The following is a 22999-nucleotide window of genomic DNA, read 5'->3' on the forward strand; positions in this document are numbered from 1 at the left end:
TAATATAATATAATAATGTCAGATAATATAATATAATATAATATAATAATGTCAGATAATGTAATATAATATAATAGTGTCAGATAATATAATGTAATATAATATAATAATGTCATATAATGTAATATAATAATGTCAGATAATATAATGTAATATAATAATGTCAGATAATGTAATATAATATAATAATGTCAGATAATGTAATATAATATAATAATGTCAGATAATGTAATATAATATAATAATGTCAGATAATATAATATAATATAATAATGTCAGATAATATAATATAATATAATAATGTCAGATAATATAATGTAATATAATATAATATAATAATGTCAGATAATGTAATATAATATAATAATGTCAGATAATGTAATATAATATAATAATGTCAGATAATATAATGTAATATAATAATGTCAGATAATGTAATATAATATAATAATGTCAGATAATATAATGTAATATAATAATGTCAGATAATGTAATATAATATAATAATGTCAGATAATGTAATATAATATAATAATGTCAGATAATGTAATATAATATAATAATGTCAGATAATGTAATATAATATAATAATGTCAGATAATGTAATATAATACAATAATGTCAGATTATGTAATATAATATAATAATGTCAGATAATGTAATATAATATAATAATGTCAGATAATATAATATAATATAATAATGTCAGATAATGTAATATAATATAATAATGTCAGATAATGTAATATAATATAATAATGTCAGATAATATAATATAATATAATAATGTCAGATAATATAATATAATATAATATAATAATGTCAGATAATGTAATATAATATAATAATGTCAGATAATGTAATATAATATAATAATGTCAGATAATATAATATAATATAATAATGTCAGATAATGTAATATAATATAATAATGTCAGATAATATAATATAATATAATAATGTCAGATAATGTAATATAATATAATAATGTCAGATAATGTAATATAATATAATAATGTCAGATAATATAATATAATATAATAATGTCAGATAATATAATATAATATAATAATGTCAGATAATGTAATATAATATAATAATGTCAGATAATGTAATATAATATAATAATGTCAGATAATATAATATAATATAATAATGTCAGATAATGTAATGTAATATAATATAATATAATAATGTCAGATAATATAATGTAATATAATAATGTCAGATAATGTAATATAATATAATATAATAATGTCAGATAATGTAATATAATATAATAATGTCAGATAATGTAATATAATATAATAATGTCAGATAATATAATATAATATAATATAATATAATATAATAATGTCAGATAATGTAATATAATATAATAATGTCAGATAATGTAATATAATATAATAATGTCAGATAATATAATATAATATAATAATGTCAGATAATGTAATATAATATAATAATGTCAGATAATGTAATATAATATAATAATGTCAGATAATGTAATATAATATAATAATGTCAGATAATGTAATATAATATAATAATGTCAGATAATATAATGTAATATAATAATGTCAGATAATGTAATATAATATAATAATGTCAGATAATGTAATATAATATAATAATGTCAGATAATATAATGTAATATAATATAATAATGTCAGATAATGTAATATAATATAATAATGTCAGATAATATAATATAATATAATATAATAATGTCAGATAATGTAATATAATATAATAATGTCAGATAATATAATGTAATATAATAATGTCAGATAATGTAATATAATATAATAATGTCAGATAATATAATATAATATAATATAATAATGTCAGATAATGTAATATAATATAATAATGTCAGATAATGTAATATAATATAATAATGTCAGATAATGTAATATAATATAATAATGTCAGATAATGTAATATAATATAATAATGTCAGATAATATAATGTAATATAATAATGTCAGATAATGTATTTGTCATGGGGTTCGTTACATTAATACACGATCAACAGAGCCAGAGACGACAGGGCAACTCCAACAGGGTTTATTGCATCCAATGTTGACAGAACAAGTCACGTTCAATGCAGGAACAACACACAGTCCACAAAATAAGGTAATCCCAGGAACATCTTCAGAGCGCTGGCCTCAGCTTCAGCTCTCCTTCAGGTCTAAATCCAGAAGATCTCTATCCTCCCCAGGACAAGCCCTTATATCCACTCAGGGGGAGGAACATCTTGGCAGTTTCTAGTCACCATCATTATAATGACTTTAGTTTGTAATCATACACTGTCTGTAAGTGAGTTGTGGTCCTTTGTGCTATGATGTGTATTGCCACAGCCAGGATGAGAACACAATGGGGAAGATAATTGGATCACCCTTGTTTGCTGGTCTGCACCTGAGCTGAATATAACTGTGGTGTCTCCTGATGACCCCCTGTGGAGCCCAGACAATGAGAACACTTTATGTCTTGTGGACTTCACCTCTGACTCGTCTGATTGTCCATAGGCTGGAGACACGACCTATAGTACCTCAATACAGAGTCATCCCTCTCTGCTGAGGACTCACAATAAACCACACATAATGCACCATCACAACCTCTCCCCTCATATAATAAGTGAGCTGGCCATGTGGCCTACACAGGCCGCTGGCCACCTCACTCATAAACCACTTATTACAGTTCAATAAGAACAGTCCACAGGCTGTAAAGAAAGTCCAGTGCACATGTACATCCGGGGCCAAGAGCAATGTCTGGAAACACAACCACGAAGTTCAAGACACTTCCACAAAAGTTCCACGTCATCTGTTCGCTTTGAAAGAGCTGATCCGGTGGCCTCCAGGACAGTCCAGCTCGTGAGATGGAGTCTCTGGGGTCTGGAGGTTTCTTGGGACCTTTTATCCAGTTTACAGGTTTCTGCAGGCTCCGAATCTCCCATCCAGACACTTTCCTCCCCAGTGCATCCCACCACCATATATTCGGTAATGCTGGCCGGCTATCTGACCCATCACCCAGGCAAAGATCATTCCAGAAAATACAGTCACTGTTCAGAATTGTATTGAGTCCAGAGAAGTTGGTGGCAGAAGATGGGGAGATAGAAGTCCAATCGGTTTGAGAAAACAAGGGCCATGGGCATATTTGAAAAGGGTCTGAAGTCTCACCATCATGAAGGTCATCACTGCTGTTGGGACCAGTGTCTTGTTGTCCTTCCCAGCCTTGCTCCTCCAACACTCCTTCCACCATAGAACTCGCTGACACTCCAGTGTCATCCTCATCCATGTTGGAAGACTGTGCACTTGGAGAGGCCATACTGACCATAATATCCACAACATCACTGGACAAAGACAAATCAGACCTCAAGGTAACAATACAGTTGGGTTCCTCAACCTCTTGGAAATCCTGGGGTGAAGGGAATGCAGGAAACACATCGCCAGGAGAAGCACAAACATCATTGCTCACTAGTGGGGCTGTATCGTGTGACTTAACCTCAGTTGGGCTTTCAGAACTGGCACTGGTGATCTCAGTGGCAAAGGTTTCAGGAGGTCCAGTGCTAGTTATATCGCCTGTGTCCTCATCATCCACACCAGTGCTAGTTATATCTCCTGCATCTTCATCATCCACAGGACCCGTTTCTGCAGATACACTGACATTCTCTGTATGCACTCCTTCCGGTCCTGAATCAAGCCCAGAATCCTTTACTTCTTCCTGGTGCTCCCATGTCTTATGGTATAAGCTGCCCACAGACGTCACATCACTCACCTCAGGACACTCTGGAGCCTTCTCTGGAGATTTGCAGCGATCAGAGCCTGGAGCAGCAGCACAATCCTTATAACACTGTGCTGGCCGTTCACACCATGTTTGCGGCACCTCTCGCTCCGCTGTTGCCAGACACCAATTCCAGTCCCAGTCCCAGAACTTATCATCGTTGGAGGCCAAACATCCCAGAGCATCCATGGTCTCCTGGTGCAACTCCCGAGCTCGCACAAGAACTTGTTCCTTCCTTGCCATAGTCAGAGACTTATCCCAAGCCCAACATTCAATGTCTTCTGTAAACTTTGGTCCAAGGCAGTCCATTGCCTCCTGGTAAAACACAATTGCTCTCCTCACGATAGACATCCTGGTGTTCAGACCTCTGTCCATCTCTCCTGCACTCTGTTGATCCCACTTCTGACACCAGTTGTCATGGGGTTCGTTACATTAATACACGATCAACAGAGCCAGAGACGACAGGGCAACTCCAACAGGGTTTATTGCATCCAATGTTGACAGAACAAGTCACGTTCAATGCAGGAACAACACACAGTCCACAAAATAAGGTAATCCCAGGAACATCTTCAGAGCGCTGGCCTCAGCTTCAGCTCTCCTTCAGGTCTAAATCCAGAAGATCTCTATCCTCCCCAGGACAAGCCCTTATATCCACTCAGGGGGAGGAACATCTTGGCAGTTTCTAGTCACCATCATTATAATGACTTTAGTTTGTAATCATACACTGTCTGTAAGTGAGTTGTGGTCCTTTGTGCTATGATGTGTATTGCCACAGCCAGGATGAGAACACAATGGGGAAGATAATTGGATCACCCTTGTTTGCTGGTCTGCACCTGAGCTGAATATAACTGTGGTGTCTCCTGATGACCCCCTGTGGAGCCCAGACAATGAGAACACTTTATGTCTTGTGGACTTCACCTCTGACTCGTCTGATTGTCCATAGGCTGGAGACACGACCTATAGTACCTCAATACAGAGTCATCCCTCTCTGCTGAGGACTCACAATAAACCACACATAATGCACCATCACAGTATTGTAATATAATAATGTCAGATAATATAATATAATATAATATAATAATGTCAGATAATATAATGTAATATAATAATGTCAGATAATATAATATAATATAATAATGTCAGATAATATAATGTAATATAATAATGTCAGATAATATAATATAAGGGCATGACCACACATGGCGGAATTCCTCCGCAACTGTCCGCATCAATGCCGCACAGAATCTGCGTTGCAGATTCTGCAGCGGATCTGCACAAAATGTGCAGAAAATTGATGCGGACTGGCCGCTGCGGACTGCAGGAAAAGTGCTTCTCTTCTCCCTATTCAGTGCAGGATAGAGAGAAGGGACAGCACTTTCCCTAGTGAAAGTCAAAGAAATTCATACTTACCGCCCGTTGTCTTGGTGACGCGTCCCTCTTTCGGCATCCGGCCCGACCTCCCTGGATGACGCTCCAGTCCATGTGACCGCTGCAGCCTGTGCTTGGCCTGTGATTGGCTGCAGCCGTCACTTACACTGAAACGTCATCCTGGGAGGCCGGACTGGAGACAGACGCAGGGAGTTCTCGGTAAGTATGAACTTATATTTTTTTTTACAGATACATGTATATTGAGATCGGTAGTCACTGTCCCGGGTGCAGAAACAGTTACTGCCGATCGCGTAACTCTTTCAGCACCCTGGACAGTGACTATTTACAGACGTCTCCTAGCAACGCTCCCGTCATTACGGGAGCCCCATTGACTTCCTCAGTCTGGCTGTAGACCTAGAAATACATAGGTCCAGCCAGAATGAAGAAATGTCATGGTAGTAAAAACAATACGCTCCGCAGCACACATAAGATCTGCGGACTTCATTGCGGAATTTTGACCCTCCATTGAAGTCAATGGAGAAATTCCGCCATGAGTCCGCAACCAGTCCGCCACTGCTCCGCAACAGACAGAGCATGCTGCGGACACCAAATTCCGCTCCGCAGCCTATGCTCCGCAGCGGAATTGTACGCATCGTGTAAACGAACACTGCTAAATTAAAGTGAAAGTCAATGGAGAAACGGCTCCGCTGCGGATTAACGCTGCGGAGTGTCCGCAGCGGAATTTAAGTGAAATTCCGCCATGTGTGAACCCGCCCTTATATAATAATGTCAGATAATGTAATATAATATAATAATGTCAGATAATATAATGTAATATAATATAATAATGTCAGATAATATAATGTAATATAATAGTGTCAGATAATATAATGTAATATAATATAATAATGTCAGATAATGTAATATAATATAATATAATAATGTCAGATAATATAATATAATATAATAGTGTCAGATAATATAATGTAATATAATATAATAATGTCAGATAATATAATGTAATATAATAATGTCAGATAATGTAATATAATATAATAATGTCAGATAATATAATGTAATATAATAATGTCAGATAATGTAATATAACATAATAATGTCAGATAATGTAATATAATATAATAATGTCAGATAATATAATGTAATATAATAATGTCAGATAATGTAATATAATATAATATAATAATGTCAGATAATATAATATAATATAATAATGTCAGATAATGTAATATAATATAATAATGTCAGATAATGTAATATAATGTAATATAATATAATAATGTCAGATAATATAATATAATATAATAATGTCAGATAATGTAATGTAATATAATAATGTCAGATAATGTAATATAATATAATAATGTCAGATAATATAATATAATATAATGTAATATAATATAATAATGCCAGATAATATAATATAATATAATATAATATAATAATGTCAGATAATGTAATATAATATAATAATGTCAGATAATGTAATATAATATAATAATGTCAGATAATATAATATAATATAATAATGTCAGATAATGTAATATAATAATGTCAGATAATGTAATATAATATAATAATGTCAGATAATGTAATATAATATAATAATGTCAGATAATATAATATAATATAATGTAATATAATATAATAATGCCAGATAATATAATATAATATAATATAATAATGTCAGATAATGTAATATAATATAATAATGTCAGATAATGTAATATAATATAATATAATAATGTCAGATAATGTAATATAATATAATAATGTCAGATAATGTAATATAATATAATAATGTCAGATAATATAATATAATATAATAATGTCAGATAATGTAATATAATATAATAATGTCAGATAATATAATATAATATAATAATGTCAGATAATATAATATAATATAATAATGTCAGATAATGTAATATAATATAATAATGTCAGATAATATAATGTAATATAATATAATAATGTCAGATAATATAATGTAATATAATAGTGTCAGATAATGTAATATAATATAATAATGTCAGATAATGTAATATAATATAATAATGTCAGATAATATAATATAATATAATATAATAGTGTCAGATAATATAATGTAATATAATATAATAATGTCAGATAATATAATGTAATATAATGTAATATAATAATGTCAGATAATGTAATATAATATAATAATGTCAGATAATATAATGTAATATAATAATGTCAGATAATGTAATATAATATAATAATGTCAGATAATGTAATATAATATAATAATGTCAGATAATGTAATATAATATAATAATGTCAGATAATGTAATATAATATAATATAATAATGTCAGATAATGTAATATAATATAATAATGTCAGATAATGTAATATAATATAATAATGTCAGATAATATAATATAATATAATAATGTCAGATAATGTAATATAATATAATATAATAATGTCAGATAATGTAATATAATATAATATAATAATGTCAGATAATGTAATATAATATAATAATGTCAGATAATATAATATAATAATGTCAGATAATGTAATATAATATAATAATGTCAGATAATGTAATATAATATAATAATGTCAGATAATGTAATATAATATAATAATGTCATATAATGTAATATAATATAATAATGTCAGATAATGTAATATAATATAATAATGTCAGATAATGTAATATAATATAATAATGTCAGATAATGTAATATAATATAATAATGTCAGATAATGTAATATAATATAATAATGTCAGATAATGTAATATAATATAATAATGTCAGATAATGTAATATAATATAATATAATAATGTCAGATAATGTAATATAATATAATAATGTCAGATAATGTAATATAATATAATAATGTCTGATAATGTAATATAATAATGTCAGATAATGTAATATAATATAATAATGTCAGATAATGTAATATAATATAATAATGTCAGATAATATAATATAATATAATAATGTCAGATAATGTAATATAATATAATAATGTCAGATAATATAATATAATATAATAATGTCAGATAATATAATATAATATAATAATGTCAGATAATGTAATATAATATAATATAATAATGTCAGATAATGTAATATAATATAATATAATAATGTCAGATAATGTAATATAATATAATAATGTCAGATAATGTAATATAATATAATATAATAATGTCAGATAATGTAATATAATATAATAATGTCAGATAATGTAATATAATGTAATATAATAATGTCAGATAATGTAATATAATATAATAATGTCAGATAATGTAATATAATATAATAATGTCAGATAATATAATATAATAATGTCAGATAATGTAATATAATATAATATAATAATGTCAGATAATATAATATAATAATGTCAGATAATATAATATAATATAATAATGTCAGATAATGTAATATAATATAATAATGTCAGATAATATAATATAATATAATAATGTCAGATAATATAATATAATATAATAATGTCAGATAATGTAATATAATATAATAATGTCAGATAATATAATGTAATATAATATAATAATGTCAGATAATGTAATATAATATAATAATGTCAGATAATATAATGTAATATAATATAATAATGTCAGATAATGTAATATAATATAATAATGTCAGATAATATAATATAATATAATAGTGTCAGATAATATAATGTAATATAATATAATAATGTCAGATAATGTAATATAATATAATAATGTCAGATAATATAATATAATATAATAGTGTCAGATAATATAATGTAATATAATATAATAATGTCAGATAATATAATGTAATATAATAATGTCAGATAATGTAATATAATATAATAATGTCAGATAATGTAATATAATATAATAATGTCAGATAATATAATATAATATAATAATGTCAGATAATATAATGTAATATAATAGTGTCAGATAATATAATGTAATATAATATAATAATGTCAGATAATGTAATATAATATAATAATGTCAGATAATATAATATAATATAATAGTGTCAGATAATATAATGTAATATAATATAATAATGTCAGATAATATAATGTAATATAATAATGTCAGATAATGTAATATAATATAATAATGTCAGATAATGTAATATAATATAATAATGTAGGGAGAATTTCTCCAGCTCACCTTGTAAAAGTTGTTTGTTTTTGTAATGGATAATCCTGGTGCTCGGATCCTCGTGGTGGCTCACGAAAAAAGTTTACTTTGAAGGAAAGGATGGTTGGATCCAGCGTTCGTGGAAATAAAAGGAATCTTTTTCCAAGTTTTAATTATTCTTATTAAAAAATAGGGTATTCGATGGCGTATATGATATCTAGCAATGAAGAAAGGAGTAGTGGTAGGTAGCCTACGCGTTTCGGACGGTATCTCCGTCCTTATTCATGGCTTAGGATAATAATGTCAGATAATGTAATATAATATAATAATGTCAGATAATGTAATATAATATAATAATGTCAGATAATATAATATAATAATGTCAGATAATATAATATAATATAATAATGTCAGATAATGTAATATAATATAATAATGTCATATAATGTAATATAATATAATAATGTCAGATAATGTAATATAATATAATAATGTCAGATAATGTAATATAATATAATAATGTCAGATAATATAATATAATGTAATATAATATAATAATGCCAGATAATATAATATAATATAATATAATAATGTCAGATAATGTAATATAATATAATAATGTCAGATAATGTAATATAATATAATAATGTCAGATAATGTAATATAATAATGTCAGATAATATAATATAATATAATAATGTCAGATAATATAATATAATATAATAATGTCAGATAATATAATGTAATATAATAGTGTCAGATAATATAATGTAATATAATATAATAATGTCAGATAATGTAATATAATATAATATAATAATGTCAGATAATATAATATAATATAATAATGTCAGATAATGTAATATAATAATGTCAGATAATGTAATATAATATAATAATGTCAGATAATATAATATAATATAATAATGTCAGATAATGTAATATAATATAATAATGTCAGATAATGTAATATAATATAATAATGTCAGATAATGTAATATAATATAATAATGTCAGATAATGTAATATAATATAATATAATAATGTCAGATAATATAATATAATATAATAATGTCATATAATGTAATATAATATAATAATGTCAGATAATATAATATAATATAATAATGTCAGATAATATAATGTAATATAATATAATAATGTCAGATAATGTAATATAATATAATAATGTCAGATAATATAATATAATATAATAATGTCAGATAATATAATGTAATATAATAATGTCAGATAATGTAATATAATATAATATAATAATGTCAGATAATATAATATAATATAATATAATAATGTCATATAATGTAATATAATATAATAATGTCAGATAATATAATGTAATATAATATAATAATGTCAGATAATGTAATATAATATAATAATGTCAGATAATATAATATAATATAATAATGTCAGATAATATAATGTAATATAATAATGTCAGATAATGTAATATAATATAATAATGTCAGATAATGTAATATAATATAATAATGTCAGATAATATAATATAATATAATAATGTCAGATAATATAATGTAATATAATATAATATAATAATGTCAGATAATGTAATATAATATAATAACTGTTGTTGTAAGAAAAGCAGACCATTTTTATATTGGAACCCTTCAGTGTTAATGTTTTGCAGAGCAGACGACGTCCTTTTTTTGCAGCCCCCACTACATCGATCTGCATGGACTTCCCTGATCCCTATAAATGAAGTCCCGGTGAGAGACAAGTGACGCTTCAGTAATAATCTTTCACTAGGGGGCGCTCTTCACATCTTTTGCTCAGTAATCACTTGAGGGGGCATTTAGTGGGATCAATGGCTCCACCCGGACTAGGACATCGTACAGATAAATTACTTAAAGGGACCTGACACCGCTCCCTACAAAATCGATGACACTCCATGGGGTGTAAAGGGTTAAGTGCTGCGGTAGACTCGGCTTTATAGGATGATGTCACATGCGTCACCTTTATTTTCTATGTTTATGGTGGGAATTAATTTCCTGCTTGTGCAGCTTTCTGTTAACCCTCTCCCGACCAACCATGAAGAATAAACATGAAGGTCAGCGCTCCACGCTCCAGATACACGTAGACGCAGGCAACTATAGAATCTATACCCTCCCATCCCATCTGCTGCTACGCCACCAGTCTGACCACTACCCCTCCCCCTCTTTCCTTAAAAAGTTCCACAATCTGAGCTGACAAGGACTCCTGCACTGCCTAAGAACGCCGGTGCCCAAAGTAGGAAACGGTCATCACGTCTAACATAGCCACATTTTCTTTACTGCCCCCTAGAGGCCACTTAGAAACACTTGTGACTCTCCCTCTAACTGCGACCGGTGTAGGTGAAAGGAAAAAAACCCAGAAGAGGCGGAGACTGACACCTATTAGCAGGCATGGGAAAATAGTTGTCATGAATGTCTGCAATGTAGAGAGCAGACGGTAACAACGACCACAGGGGGGACAATCATTTTTTAAGTGTGGGGGGGGGGGGTGGGGGTTGGGGGCTCATACACAGATGATGTGGGGGGGATTTAATTTTGACCTCAGTTTTCTTTTACCTTTAGGACCTTTCCTGGACAGGGAACTTGTAAAGCAAAGGGTTAACATGTTGTCGCCAGTGAACACAAACGCGTTTTGTGTATTTGTTGTAACCAAAGTGATATCACACACGTCCCCTTGTCCAGCACAACCACAGGTGGAGCAGCCTTTATTGAAGCAGCTGGCTTCATGACAGCCCCAGGCGTTCTGTCTTATGACAACACCTTCACTGTCATGGAATTCAGAAACTAAACTCTTCTCCAACTGTCACAGTAAACCAGTGGATTTCTGAGTGTCAACAGAGTGACATCTCCTACAAGTCGTGGATTCAGAGCAGGTGACACCGGAACCTGAGGAGGGGACGACAGGTATCAGCCGTGTGGACTGGGCACAACCGAAACACCTCGTCCAACCCCGGGACCGGCCAATGATGAGACATAGCAGAGCTGGAGGGGCGTCACAGGTGCCAGTGACGGGTGAGTTACATCCTCAGCGCTGCATATACTGTAGAGCCAGAAGACAAGGCCATCCAAACCGGGGGCCGCACCGACCAGGGGGTAAAGTCAGCACTTCTTACACCCGGGGCAAAGATTTCATTAAATTTCCCCTCCCCCAAAAAAAGCAATACAGACTTTCATACTGACGGGCATACATACTGACGGGTATACATACTGACGGGTATACATACTGACGTGCATACATACTGACGGGCATACATACTGACGGGTATACATACTGACGGGTATACATACTGACGGGCATACATGCTGACGGGTATACATGCTGACGGGCATACATACTGACGGGTATACATACTGACGGGCATACATACTGACGGGCATACATACTGACGGGCATACATGCTGACGGGCATACATACTGACGGGCATACATACTGACAGGCATACATACTGACAGGCATACATACTGACGGGTATACATACTGATGGGCATACATACTGATGGGCATGCATACTGACGGGTATACATACTGACGGGCATACATACTGACGGGCACACATACTGACGGGTATACATACTGACGGGAATACATACTGACAGGCATACATACTGGCGGGCTTACATACTGACAGGCATACACACTGACGGGTATACATACTGACAGGCATACACACTGACGGGCATACACATTGGCGGGCATACATACTGACGGGCATACATACTGACGGGCATACATATTGACGGGCATACATACTGACGGGCATACACATTGGCGGGCATACATACTGACGGGCATACATACTGACGGGTATACATACTGACGGGCATACATACTGACGGGCATACATATTGGCGGGCATACATACTGACGGGCATACATACTGACGGGCATACAAACTGATGGGCATACAAACTGATGGGCATACATACTGACAGGCATACATACTGTTGGGCATACATACTGACGGGCATACATATTTGCGGGCATACATACTGATGGGCATACATATTGGCGGGCATACATACTGACGGGCATACATACTGACGGGCATACATATTGGCGGGCATACATACTGATGGGCATACATACTGATGGGTATACATACTGACAGGCATACATACTGACGGGCATACATACTGACGGGCATACATACTGACAGGCATACATACTGGCGGCCATACATACTGACGGGCATACATACTGACGGGTATACATACTGACAGGCATACATACTGGCGGGCATACATACTGACGGGCATACATACTGACGGGCATACATACTGACGGGTATACATACTGACAGGCATACACACTGACGGGCATACACATTGGCGGGTATACATACTGACGGGCATACATACTGACGGGTATACATACTGCCGGGCATACATACTGACGGGCATACATATTGGCGGGCATACATACTGACGGGCATACATACTGACGGGCATACATACTGACAGGTATACATATTGGCGGGCATACATACTGGCAGGCATACATACTGACGGGCATACATACTGACGGGCATACATATTGGCGGGCATACATACTGACGGGTATACATACTGACGGGCATATATATTGGCAGGCATACATACTGACGGGCATACATACTGACGGGTATACATACTGACAGGCATACATACTGACGGGCATACATACTGACGGGTATACATACTGACGGGCATACATACTGACGGGTATACATACTGACGGGCATACATACTGACGGGCATACATACTGACGGGTATACATACTGACGGGCATACATACTGACGGGCATACATACTGACGGGTATACATACTGACGGGCATACATACTGACGGGTATACATACTGGTGGGCATACATACTGACAGGCATACACACTGACGGGTATACATACTGACAGGCATACACACTGACGGGCATACATACTGACAGGCATACATACTGATGGGCATACATACTGACGGGTATACATACTGACGGGCATACATACTGATGGGCATACATATTGACAGGCATACATACTGACGGGCATACACATTGGCGGGCATACACATTGGCGGGCATACATACTGACGGGCATACATACTGACGGGCATACATATTGGCGGGCATACATACTGACGGGCATACATATTGGCAGGCATACATACTGATGGGCATACATACTGACAGGCATATATACTGACGGGCATACAAACTGACAGGCATACATACTGACAGGCATATATACTGACGGGTATACATACTGACGGTCGTACATACTGACGGGCATACATACTGACGGGTATACATACTGACAGGCATAAATACTGACGGGCATACATACTGACGGGCATACATACTGACGGGCATACATACTGACAGGCATACATACTGACGGGTATACATACTGACGGGTATACATACTGATGGCCATACATACTGACAGGCATACATACTGACTGGTATACATACTGATGGGCATACATACTGACGGGCATACATACTGATGGGCATACATACTGACAGGCATACATACTGACGGGTATACATACTGACGGGTATACATACCGATGGGCATACATACTGACAGGCATACATACTGACAGGCATATATACTGATGGGCATACATACTGACAGGTATACATACTGATGGGCATACATTCTGACAGGCATACATACTGACGGGCATACATACTGACAGGCATACATACTGACGGGTATACATACTGACGGGCATACATACTGACGGGTATACATACTGACGGGTATACATACTGATAGGCATACATACTGACGGGCATACATACTGACAGGCATACATACTGACGGGCATACATACTGACAGGCATACATACTGACGGGCATACATACTGACAGGCATACATACTGACGGGCATACATACTGACGTTTGGAGGAGCGGCCAATCACGGTTACCACCCCTGTTATCCCCGGGAAGCTGATATATAGCCATAAACGTTAAGCCGTCTGGCGATTGTCCATGACATTCCTTGAAATGCTTCGCCAGGGGCTCCTTTCATCTCCATTTTTTATATCTCTTACATGTTCGGAGACCCTCAGTTGTACTTCCCTTAGGCACCATTTAGACGAGCGTAATATACGTAATATACGTGTGTGCTTTTCACGGTTGTCGTACGCACCTATATTAGGCTATGGGGCAGTGCAGACAGTCCGTGAGTTTTGCGCAGCGTGAGTGCGCTGCGTAAAACTCACGACATGTTCTATATTTCCCCGTTTTTCGCGCATCACGCACCCATTGAAGTCAATGGGTGCGTGAAAACCACGCAGGTCGCACCTCCTGGAGTTGATTGACTATTTAGAACCGCTGAAATTTCAGCATCCGCCGTGTCATCCAACACATATGCCGGAAGGAGAAAGAAACACAAAAGATTGAAAAAGGGAGAAGAATGTAGATCTGGATGACTGGTGTCAAGGACGTCAGTTGGCTCCTCCTTTTAGTCAGTCGGCTCCTCCTTTTAGTCAGTCGGCTTCTCCTTTTAGTCAGTCGGTTCCTCCTTTTAGTCAGTTGGCTCCTCCTTTTAGTCAGCCGGCTCCTCCTTTTAGTCAGTCGGCTCCTCCTTTCAGTCAGTTGGCTCTTTCTTGCAGTCAGCCGGCTCCTCCTTTCAGGCAGTCGGCTCCTCCTTTCAGTCAGCCGGCTCCTCCTTTAAGTCAGCCGGCTCCTCCTTTCAGTCAGCCGACTCCTCCTTTCAGTCAGTCGGCTCCTCCTTTTAGTCAGTCGGCTCCTCCTTTCAGTCAGCCGGCTCCTCCTTTCAGTCAGTCGGCTCCTCCTTTCAGTGAGCTGGCTCCTCCTTTCAGTCAGTCGGCTCCTCCTTTTAGTCAGTCAGCTCCTCCATTCAGTCGGCCGGCTCCTCCTTTAAGTCAGACGGTTCCTCCTTTTAGTCAGCCGACTTCTCCTTTTAGTCAGTCGGTTTCTCCTTTTAGTCAGTCGGCTCCTCCTTTCAGTCAGCCGGCTCCTCCTTTCAGTCAGTCGGCTCCACCTTTCAGTCAGTCGGCTCCTCCTTTTAATCAGTCGGCTCCTCCTTTTAGTCAGTCGGCTCCTCCTTTCAGTCAGCCGGCTCCTCCTTTCAGTCAGTCGTCTCCTCCTTTTAGTCAGTTGGCTACTCCTTTTAGTCAGCCGGCTCATCCTTTTAGTCAGTCGGTTCCTCCTTTTAGTCAGTCATCTCCTCCTTTCAGTTAGCCGGCTCCTCCTTTAAGTCAGACGGTTCCTCCTTTTAGTCAGCCGGCTTCTCCTTTTAGTCAGTCGGTTCTTCCTTTCAGTCAGCCGGCTCCTCCTTTCAGTCAGCCGGCTCCTCCTTTCAGTCAGTCGGCTCCTCCTTTTAGTCAGTTGGCTACTCCTTTTAGTCAGCCGGCTCCTCCTTTTAGTCAGTTGGTTCCTCCTTTTAGTCAGTCATCTCCTCTTTTCAGTCAGCCGGCTTCTCCTTTTAGTCAGTCGGCCCCTCCTTTCAGTCAGTTGGCTCTTCCTTTCAGTCAGCCGGCTCCTCCTTTCTGTCACGACTGGTTTGTGGACCCACTGGGCCGTACCGTCTTGGCGGTATGGCAGCTGGCAAACAGGACGCAGGTAAATGTTTATAGTTCGTATAGGGTACCTGTGGCAGCTCAGATAGTAGCGAGGCAGGCTAGGCAGGAACTTGGCAGCAGGTGGACGTCAGGTGTGGAGAGGCAGGTCAGGCGTAGAATACAGAACAGCACGGCTACAGCAAGCACGACACTAGATACAGGATACAGGAACAGGAACAGGAAAACACTGGGAGCAGGAAACACTAGGGGGCCATTTGCAAGACAGACTAGGGATACAACAACAAGGCTCAGGCGTGGGAGGATGGGGCTGGAACCTTCTTATAGCCCAGGGTGCTCTGGAGCAATTAGCTCAAATCACCAACATGCTTCTTAAGTCTGGACTGAGCTCGTGAGCGCACCCTGGTGGTCATAGTGGAGCAGGACGACCGTATGTGCAGACATCTCTTGAGAGAAGGGCGTCGACTGGATGGAAGGAGTTCGTGGTCAGCGACCACGGACGTTACACTTTCAGGCAGTCGGTTCCTCCTTTCAGTCAGCCGGCTCCTCCTTTAAGTCAGCCGGCTCCTCCTTTCAGTCAGCCGACTCCTCCTTTCAGTCAGTCGGCTCCTCCTTTTAGTCAGTCAGCTCCTCTTTTCAGTCAGCCGACTCCTCTTTTCAGTCAGCCGGCTCCTCCTTTCAGTCAGTCGGCTCCTCTTTTTAGTCAGTCGGCTCCTCCATTCAGTCAGTCGGCTCCTCCTTTCAGTCAGCCGGCTCCTCCTTTCAGTCAGTCGGCTCCTCCTTTCAGTCAGTCGGCTCCTCCTTTCAGTGAGCCGGCTCCTCCTTTCAGTCAGTCGGCTCCTCCTTTCAGTCAGTCGGCTCCTCCTTATAGTCAGTTACCTCCTCCTTTCAGTCAGTCGGCTCCTCCTTATAGTCAGTCATCTCCTCCTTTCAGTCAGTCGGCTCCTCCTTATAGTCAGTCATCTCTTCCTTTCAGTCAGTCGGCTCCTCCTTATAGTCAGTCATCTCCTCCTTTCAGTCAGTTGGCTCCTCCTTATAGTCAGTCATCTCTTCCTTACAGTCAGTCGGCTCCTCCTTATAGTCAGTCATCTCCTCCTTTCAGGCAGTCGGTTCCTCCTTTCAGTCAGCCGGCTCTTCCTTTCAGTCAGTCGGCTCCTCCTTTTAGTCAGTCAGCTCCTCCTTTCAGTCAGCCGACTCCTCTTTTCAGTCAGCCGGCTCCTCCTTTCAGTCAGTCGGCTCCTCCTTTCAGTGAGCTGGCTCCTCCTTTCAGTGAGTCGGCTCCTCCTTTCAGTCAGTCGGCTCCTCCTTATAGTCAGTCATCTCCTCCTTTCAGTCAGTCGGCTCCTCCTTATAGTCAGTCATCTCCTCCTTTCAGTCAGTCGGCTCCTCCTTATAGTTAGTCATCTCTTCCTTTCAGTCAGTCGGCTCCTCCTTAGGGCTTATTCAGACAAACGTAAACTACGCGCGTGCAACGCGCGTGATTTTCACGTGCGTTGCCCGTAGCTATATTAGTCAATGGGGCCGTGCAGACATGGCAGCGTTTTTTGCGCAGCGTTGCTCCGTTGCAAAAAACTCACGACATGTCCGTTGATTCAGCGTTTTCAACGCATCACGCACCCATTGAAGTCAATGGGTGCGTGAAAACCACGCATGTCGCACGGAAGCACTTCCGTGCGAACTGCGTGTTTGCGCAACAGCTGTCAAAAGGATGAATGTAAACAGAAAAGCACCGCGTGCTTTTCTGTTTCAGAACATCCAAACGGAGTGTCTTTGCGATTAGCGAACCCCGACAACCGAAGCTAACTTCACCGGGTTCGGCCAAACTCGTTTTGGCCGAACCCGGCAAAAAAATTTCCGTCGGGAGACATTCACTGTGCATGGTGCTGAAAGAGTTAAACTGTTTCAGCACCATGGACAGTGACTTGCGATCCCAAAATACATGAACCTGTAAAAAAAACCGAAGTTCTAACTTACCGATTACTCCTGTCTCCTTCCTGCAGTCCGACCTCCCGGGATGACACTTCAGTTCAAGTGACAGCTCCAGCCAATCACAGGCCAAGCACAGGCTGCAGCCAATCACAGGCTGCAGCGGTCACTTGGACTGCCGCGTCATCCAGGGAGGTGGGGCCCGATGTCAAGAGAGGCGCGTCACCAAGGACGCGTCACCAAGGCAACGGCCGGGAAGTTCTCGGTAAGTAGGAACTTTATCTTTTTTTTTACAGGTTTTTCGCTGTTGTGTTCGGCTTTCACTGTCGAGGGTGCTGAAAGATTTAGCTCTTTCAGCACCTTGGACAGTGACGGGCGTCGACAAGCCTCATCTCTATGATGCCGGCTGCGCGAAAATCACGCAGCCGCGCATCAGACACGGATGACACACGCAGCTGTCAAATGTTTTTTGCGCGCTCAAAACGCTGTGTTGTTTGTGCGCGCAAAAACGCAACGCTCGTGTAAATCCAGCCTTATAGTCAGTCATCTCCTCCTTTCAGTCAGTTGGCTCCTCCTTATAGTCAGTCATCTCTTCCTTACAGTCAGTCGGCTCCTCCTTATAGTCAGTCATCTCCTCCTTTCAGGCAGTCGGTTCCTCCTTTCAGTCAGCCGGCTCTTCCTTTCAGTCAGTCGGCTCCTCCTTTTAGTCAGTCAGCTCCTCCTTTCAGTCAGCCGACTCCTCTTTTCAGTCAGCCGGCTCCTCCTTTCAGTCAGTCGGCTCCTCCTTTTAGTCAGTCGGCTCCTCCTTTCAGGCAGTCGGCTCCTCCTTTCAGTGAGCCGGCTCCTCCTTTCAGTCAATCGGCTCCTCCTTTCAGTCAGTCGGCTCCTCCTTTCAGTCAGCTCCTCCTTTCAGTCAGTTGGCTCCTCCTTTTAGTCAGTCGGCTCCTCCTTTCAGTCAGCCGGCTCCTCCTTTCAGTCAGTCGGCTCCTCCATTCAGTCAGCCGGCTCCTCCATTGAGTCAGCCGGCTCCTCCATTCAGTCAGACGGCTCCTCCTTTCAGTCAGTCGGCTCCTTCTTTCAGTCAGCTCCTCCATTCAGTCAGACGGCTCCTCCTTTCAGTCAGCCGACTCCTCCTTTCAGTCAGTCTTTGTCCCCGGTTGATGCGGTGTAACGTGGTGATGAATCTTCTGTAATCCTGAGACGTAGTCTGTGTTTAGTGTGTTGCACCGTCGGGTTTGTGTCTGAGGGTGAAAGTGGAAGATTGTCAAGTTTTCCAGATAGTATCTCACACTCAATGACAAGGACAAGAGGTGAAGCCTCAGCCACTTCATACCAGTCCCGGAAGCATTTCTCCAGTTTTTGTTTTACCCCCCGGCGACATGCCGTGTATTATTACATTGCAGTCGCCAAGGGGAAGTATGGGGCGCGCTCACGGGCTGAGCGCGCTCCATACTCGGCAGGTGGCGGCTGTGTTACACAGCCGACACCTCACTCCAGCGGGCGGAATCAAAGTACGCTTTGATTCCGCCCGTTTAACACCTTAAATGCCGCGGTTAATCGTGACCGCAGCATTTAAATTGTTAGAATCAGGGGGACGCCCCCTGAAACATGCCATCGTGCCCCACCCCCGCGGTGCGATCAGCCGTTTACAGTGGTTGTAATGGCAGCCAGGGAGCCTAGTAAAGCCCCCCAAGGCCGCCATCTTTGTACTCCTTTGAAGCTGTGCCTCTGTCCGTATCACGATATACTGCAATACATTAATATTGCAGTATATCATGCAAGCGATCCAACGATCGTCGGTTCGAGTCTCCTAGGGGGACTAAAAAAACTGTTAAATAAAGTTTTTGATTATGTTTAAAAAAAAAGTATTATAAGTATTATTTCCGAAAAAAAAACTTTTTTCCCCCAAATCAATGTTAAAAAAAATAAAAGTTAACATACCTGGTATCGTGTGTCCGTAAAAGTCTGAACTATCACAACATAGCGCTGATTAACCCGCTCGGTAATCGCCGTAAAAATAAAAAATTATAAAACACGCAATTGCTGTTTTTTGATCACCTTAGCTCTCCAAAAAAATGAGATAAAAATGTTTTTTGGAAGGCGGGGAGGAAAGAACGAAAATTAAAAACCTGAAAATGGCCGTGTCTTTAAGGGGTTAAAGGCTGGATTATAGCTTTCACCTTACCCCTATCTTCCGGGTGATAAGTTGTGTGTGTGGTGGTTGTTATATTCATAGCATAGAGCAGAACCTGAGGGGCTTTTGCTGCACCTCCAGGGTTCTATTGAAGGCAAGTGAGACAAGACTTCTTTACCGCAACGGCTGTGAAACCCGGGGCACACCAGTAAGTAAAAACCAATCTTTGCATTGCAATCTTACCTCCATGGGTTAAACTACGCAACGCCTCAGCTAATGCCGACGGCAATTATTTTGGCGCTACTTTCACTATGACAACATAGACCCTCGTGTTCTCGGTGCATCCCTTGTCCTTCCATCCTGTTTATCTATGACAACTCCCAACTACATAAAACGCACGATCTGGGTCCTGTCTCATGTCCGCTCGGGGGTCACTGTCTCCGTATGTTCAGGACAGTCATGATCCGTGTCAGAATCAAAATCCCCCCCCCCCCTTCCACTCTCTGAGACAAACTATAAGGAAGCAAAGTAGCTCAAATGTGAACACGGACGTAGAATGATGTGACTGTGAGAGTGATGACTCCCAACGTGTCAGTCGTGTCGGTGTAATGCGCTCCGTCCTGTGATAATGGAGTCATGGATACACTGGATCCAGCGTCTGTAGTTTCCCACCATCCTCAGAAATGTTCTCATCTGTTTAGTGGGATTTGAGTTGTTGTATGGCAGTAACTCTAGGTGGGAGTAAATGTCTGGACCCCTGTGTGAGGCGTTGCCCAATGTAAGGCACGTTAGCCTGACGCTAATGCATTTTGGCCTTTGCTCCTTTGTGTGAAAGAGTTTCAGCGTCCTGAAGACCCCTCTTTACCTGAAGACCGCTCTCTACCTGAAGACCCTTCTCTTTACCTGAAGACCCCTCTTTACCTGAAGTCCCCTCTTTACCTGAAGACCCCTCTTTACCTGAAGACAACCCTCTTTACCTGAAGACCCCTCTCTACCTGAAGACCCCTCTCTACCTAAAGACACCTCTCTACCTGAATACACCTCTCTACCTGAAAACACACCTCTCTACCTGAAGACCCCTCTCTACCTGAAGACATCCCTCTTTACCTGAATACACCCCTGTTTACCTGAAGACACCCCTCTTTAACTGAAAATACCCCTCTTTACCTGAAGACACCCCTCTTTAACTGAAGATACCCCTCTTTACCCCGAAGACACCCCTCTTTACCTGAAGACACCCCTCTTTAACTGAAGATACACCTCTTTACCCCGAAGACACCCTTCTTTACCTGAAGACACCCCTCTTTACCTGAAGACCCCTATTTACCTGAAGACACCCCTGTTTACCTGAAGACACCCCTCTTTACCTGAAGACCCCTCTTTACCTGAAGACCCCTGTTTACCTGAAGACACCCCTCTTTACCTGAAGACACCCCTCTTTACCTGAAGACACCTTTCTAAAACCTGAATACCCCTCTTTAGCTGAAGACACCTCTCTTTACCTGAATACCCCTCTTTACCTGAAGACACCTCTCTTTACCTGAATACCCCTCTTTACCTGAATACCCCTCTTTACTTAAAGACACCTCTTTACATAAAGACACCCCTCTTTACCTGAATAACCTTCTTTACCTGAAGACAACCCTCTTTACCTGAAGACACCTCTCTTTACCTGAATACCCCTCTTTACCTGAAGACACCCCTCTTTACCTAGACACCCCTCTTTACCTGAAGACACCCCTCTTTAACTGAAAATACCCCTCTCTACCTGAAAACACACCTCTCTACCTGAAGACAACCCTCTTTACCTGAATACACCCCTGTTTACCTGAAGACACCCCTCTTTAACTGAAAATACCCCTCTTTACCTGAAGACACCCCTCTTTAACTGAAGATACCAATCTTTATCCCGAAGATAGCCCTCTTTACCTGAAGACACCCCTCTTTAACTGAAGATACCCCTCTTTACCCCGAAGACACCCTTCTTTACCTGAAGACACCCCTCTTTACCTGAAGACCCCTGTTTACCTGAAGACCCCTGTTTACCTGAAGACACCCC

At 38.3% G+C, this 22999-nt stretch overlaps 1 protein-coding gene across 1 annotated transcript in view; it reads left to right on the forward strand.

Annotated features, from left to right (window-relative positions):
* The first annotated feature begins 12187 nt into the window (after positions 1-12187).
* The window catches only part of LOC142683495 (N-acetyllactosaminide beta-1,3-N-acetylglucosaminyltransferase 3-like), a 105709-nt gene continuing 94897 nt past the window's right edge, over positions 12188-22999 (forward strand). The window contains exon 1 of the mRNA XM_075847367.1: positions 12188-12360. The gene's annotated coding sequence lies outside the window, so the exon portion shown is untranslated. The remainder of the gene's footprint in view (positions 12361-22999) is intronic.

The sequence above is a fragment of the Rhinoderma darwinii genome, assembly GCF_050947455.1.
Source record: "Rhinoderma darwinii isolate aRhiDar2 chromosome 3 unlocalized genomic scaffold, aRhiDar2.hap1 SUPER_3_unloc_2, whole genome shotgun sequence".
NCBI classification, from domain to species: domain Eukaryota; kingdom Metazoa; phylum Chordata; class Amphibia; order Anura; family Rhinodermatidae; genus Rhinoderma; species Rhinoderma darwinii.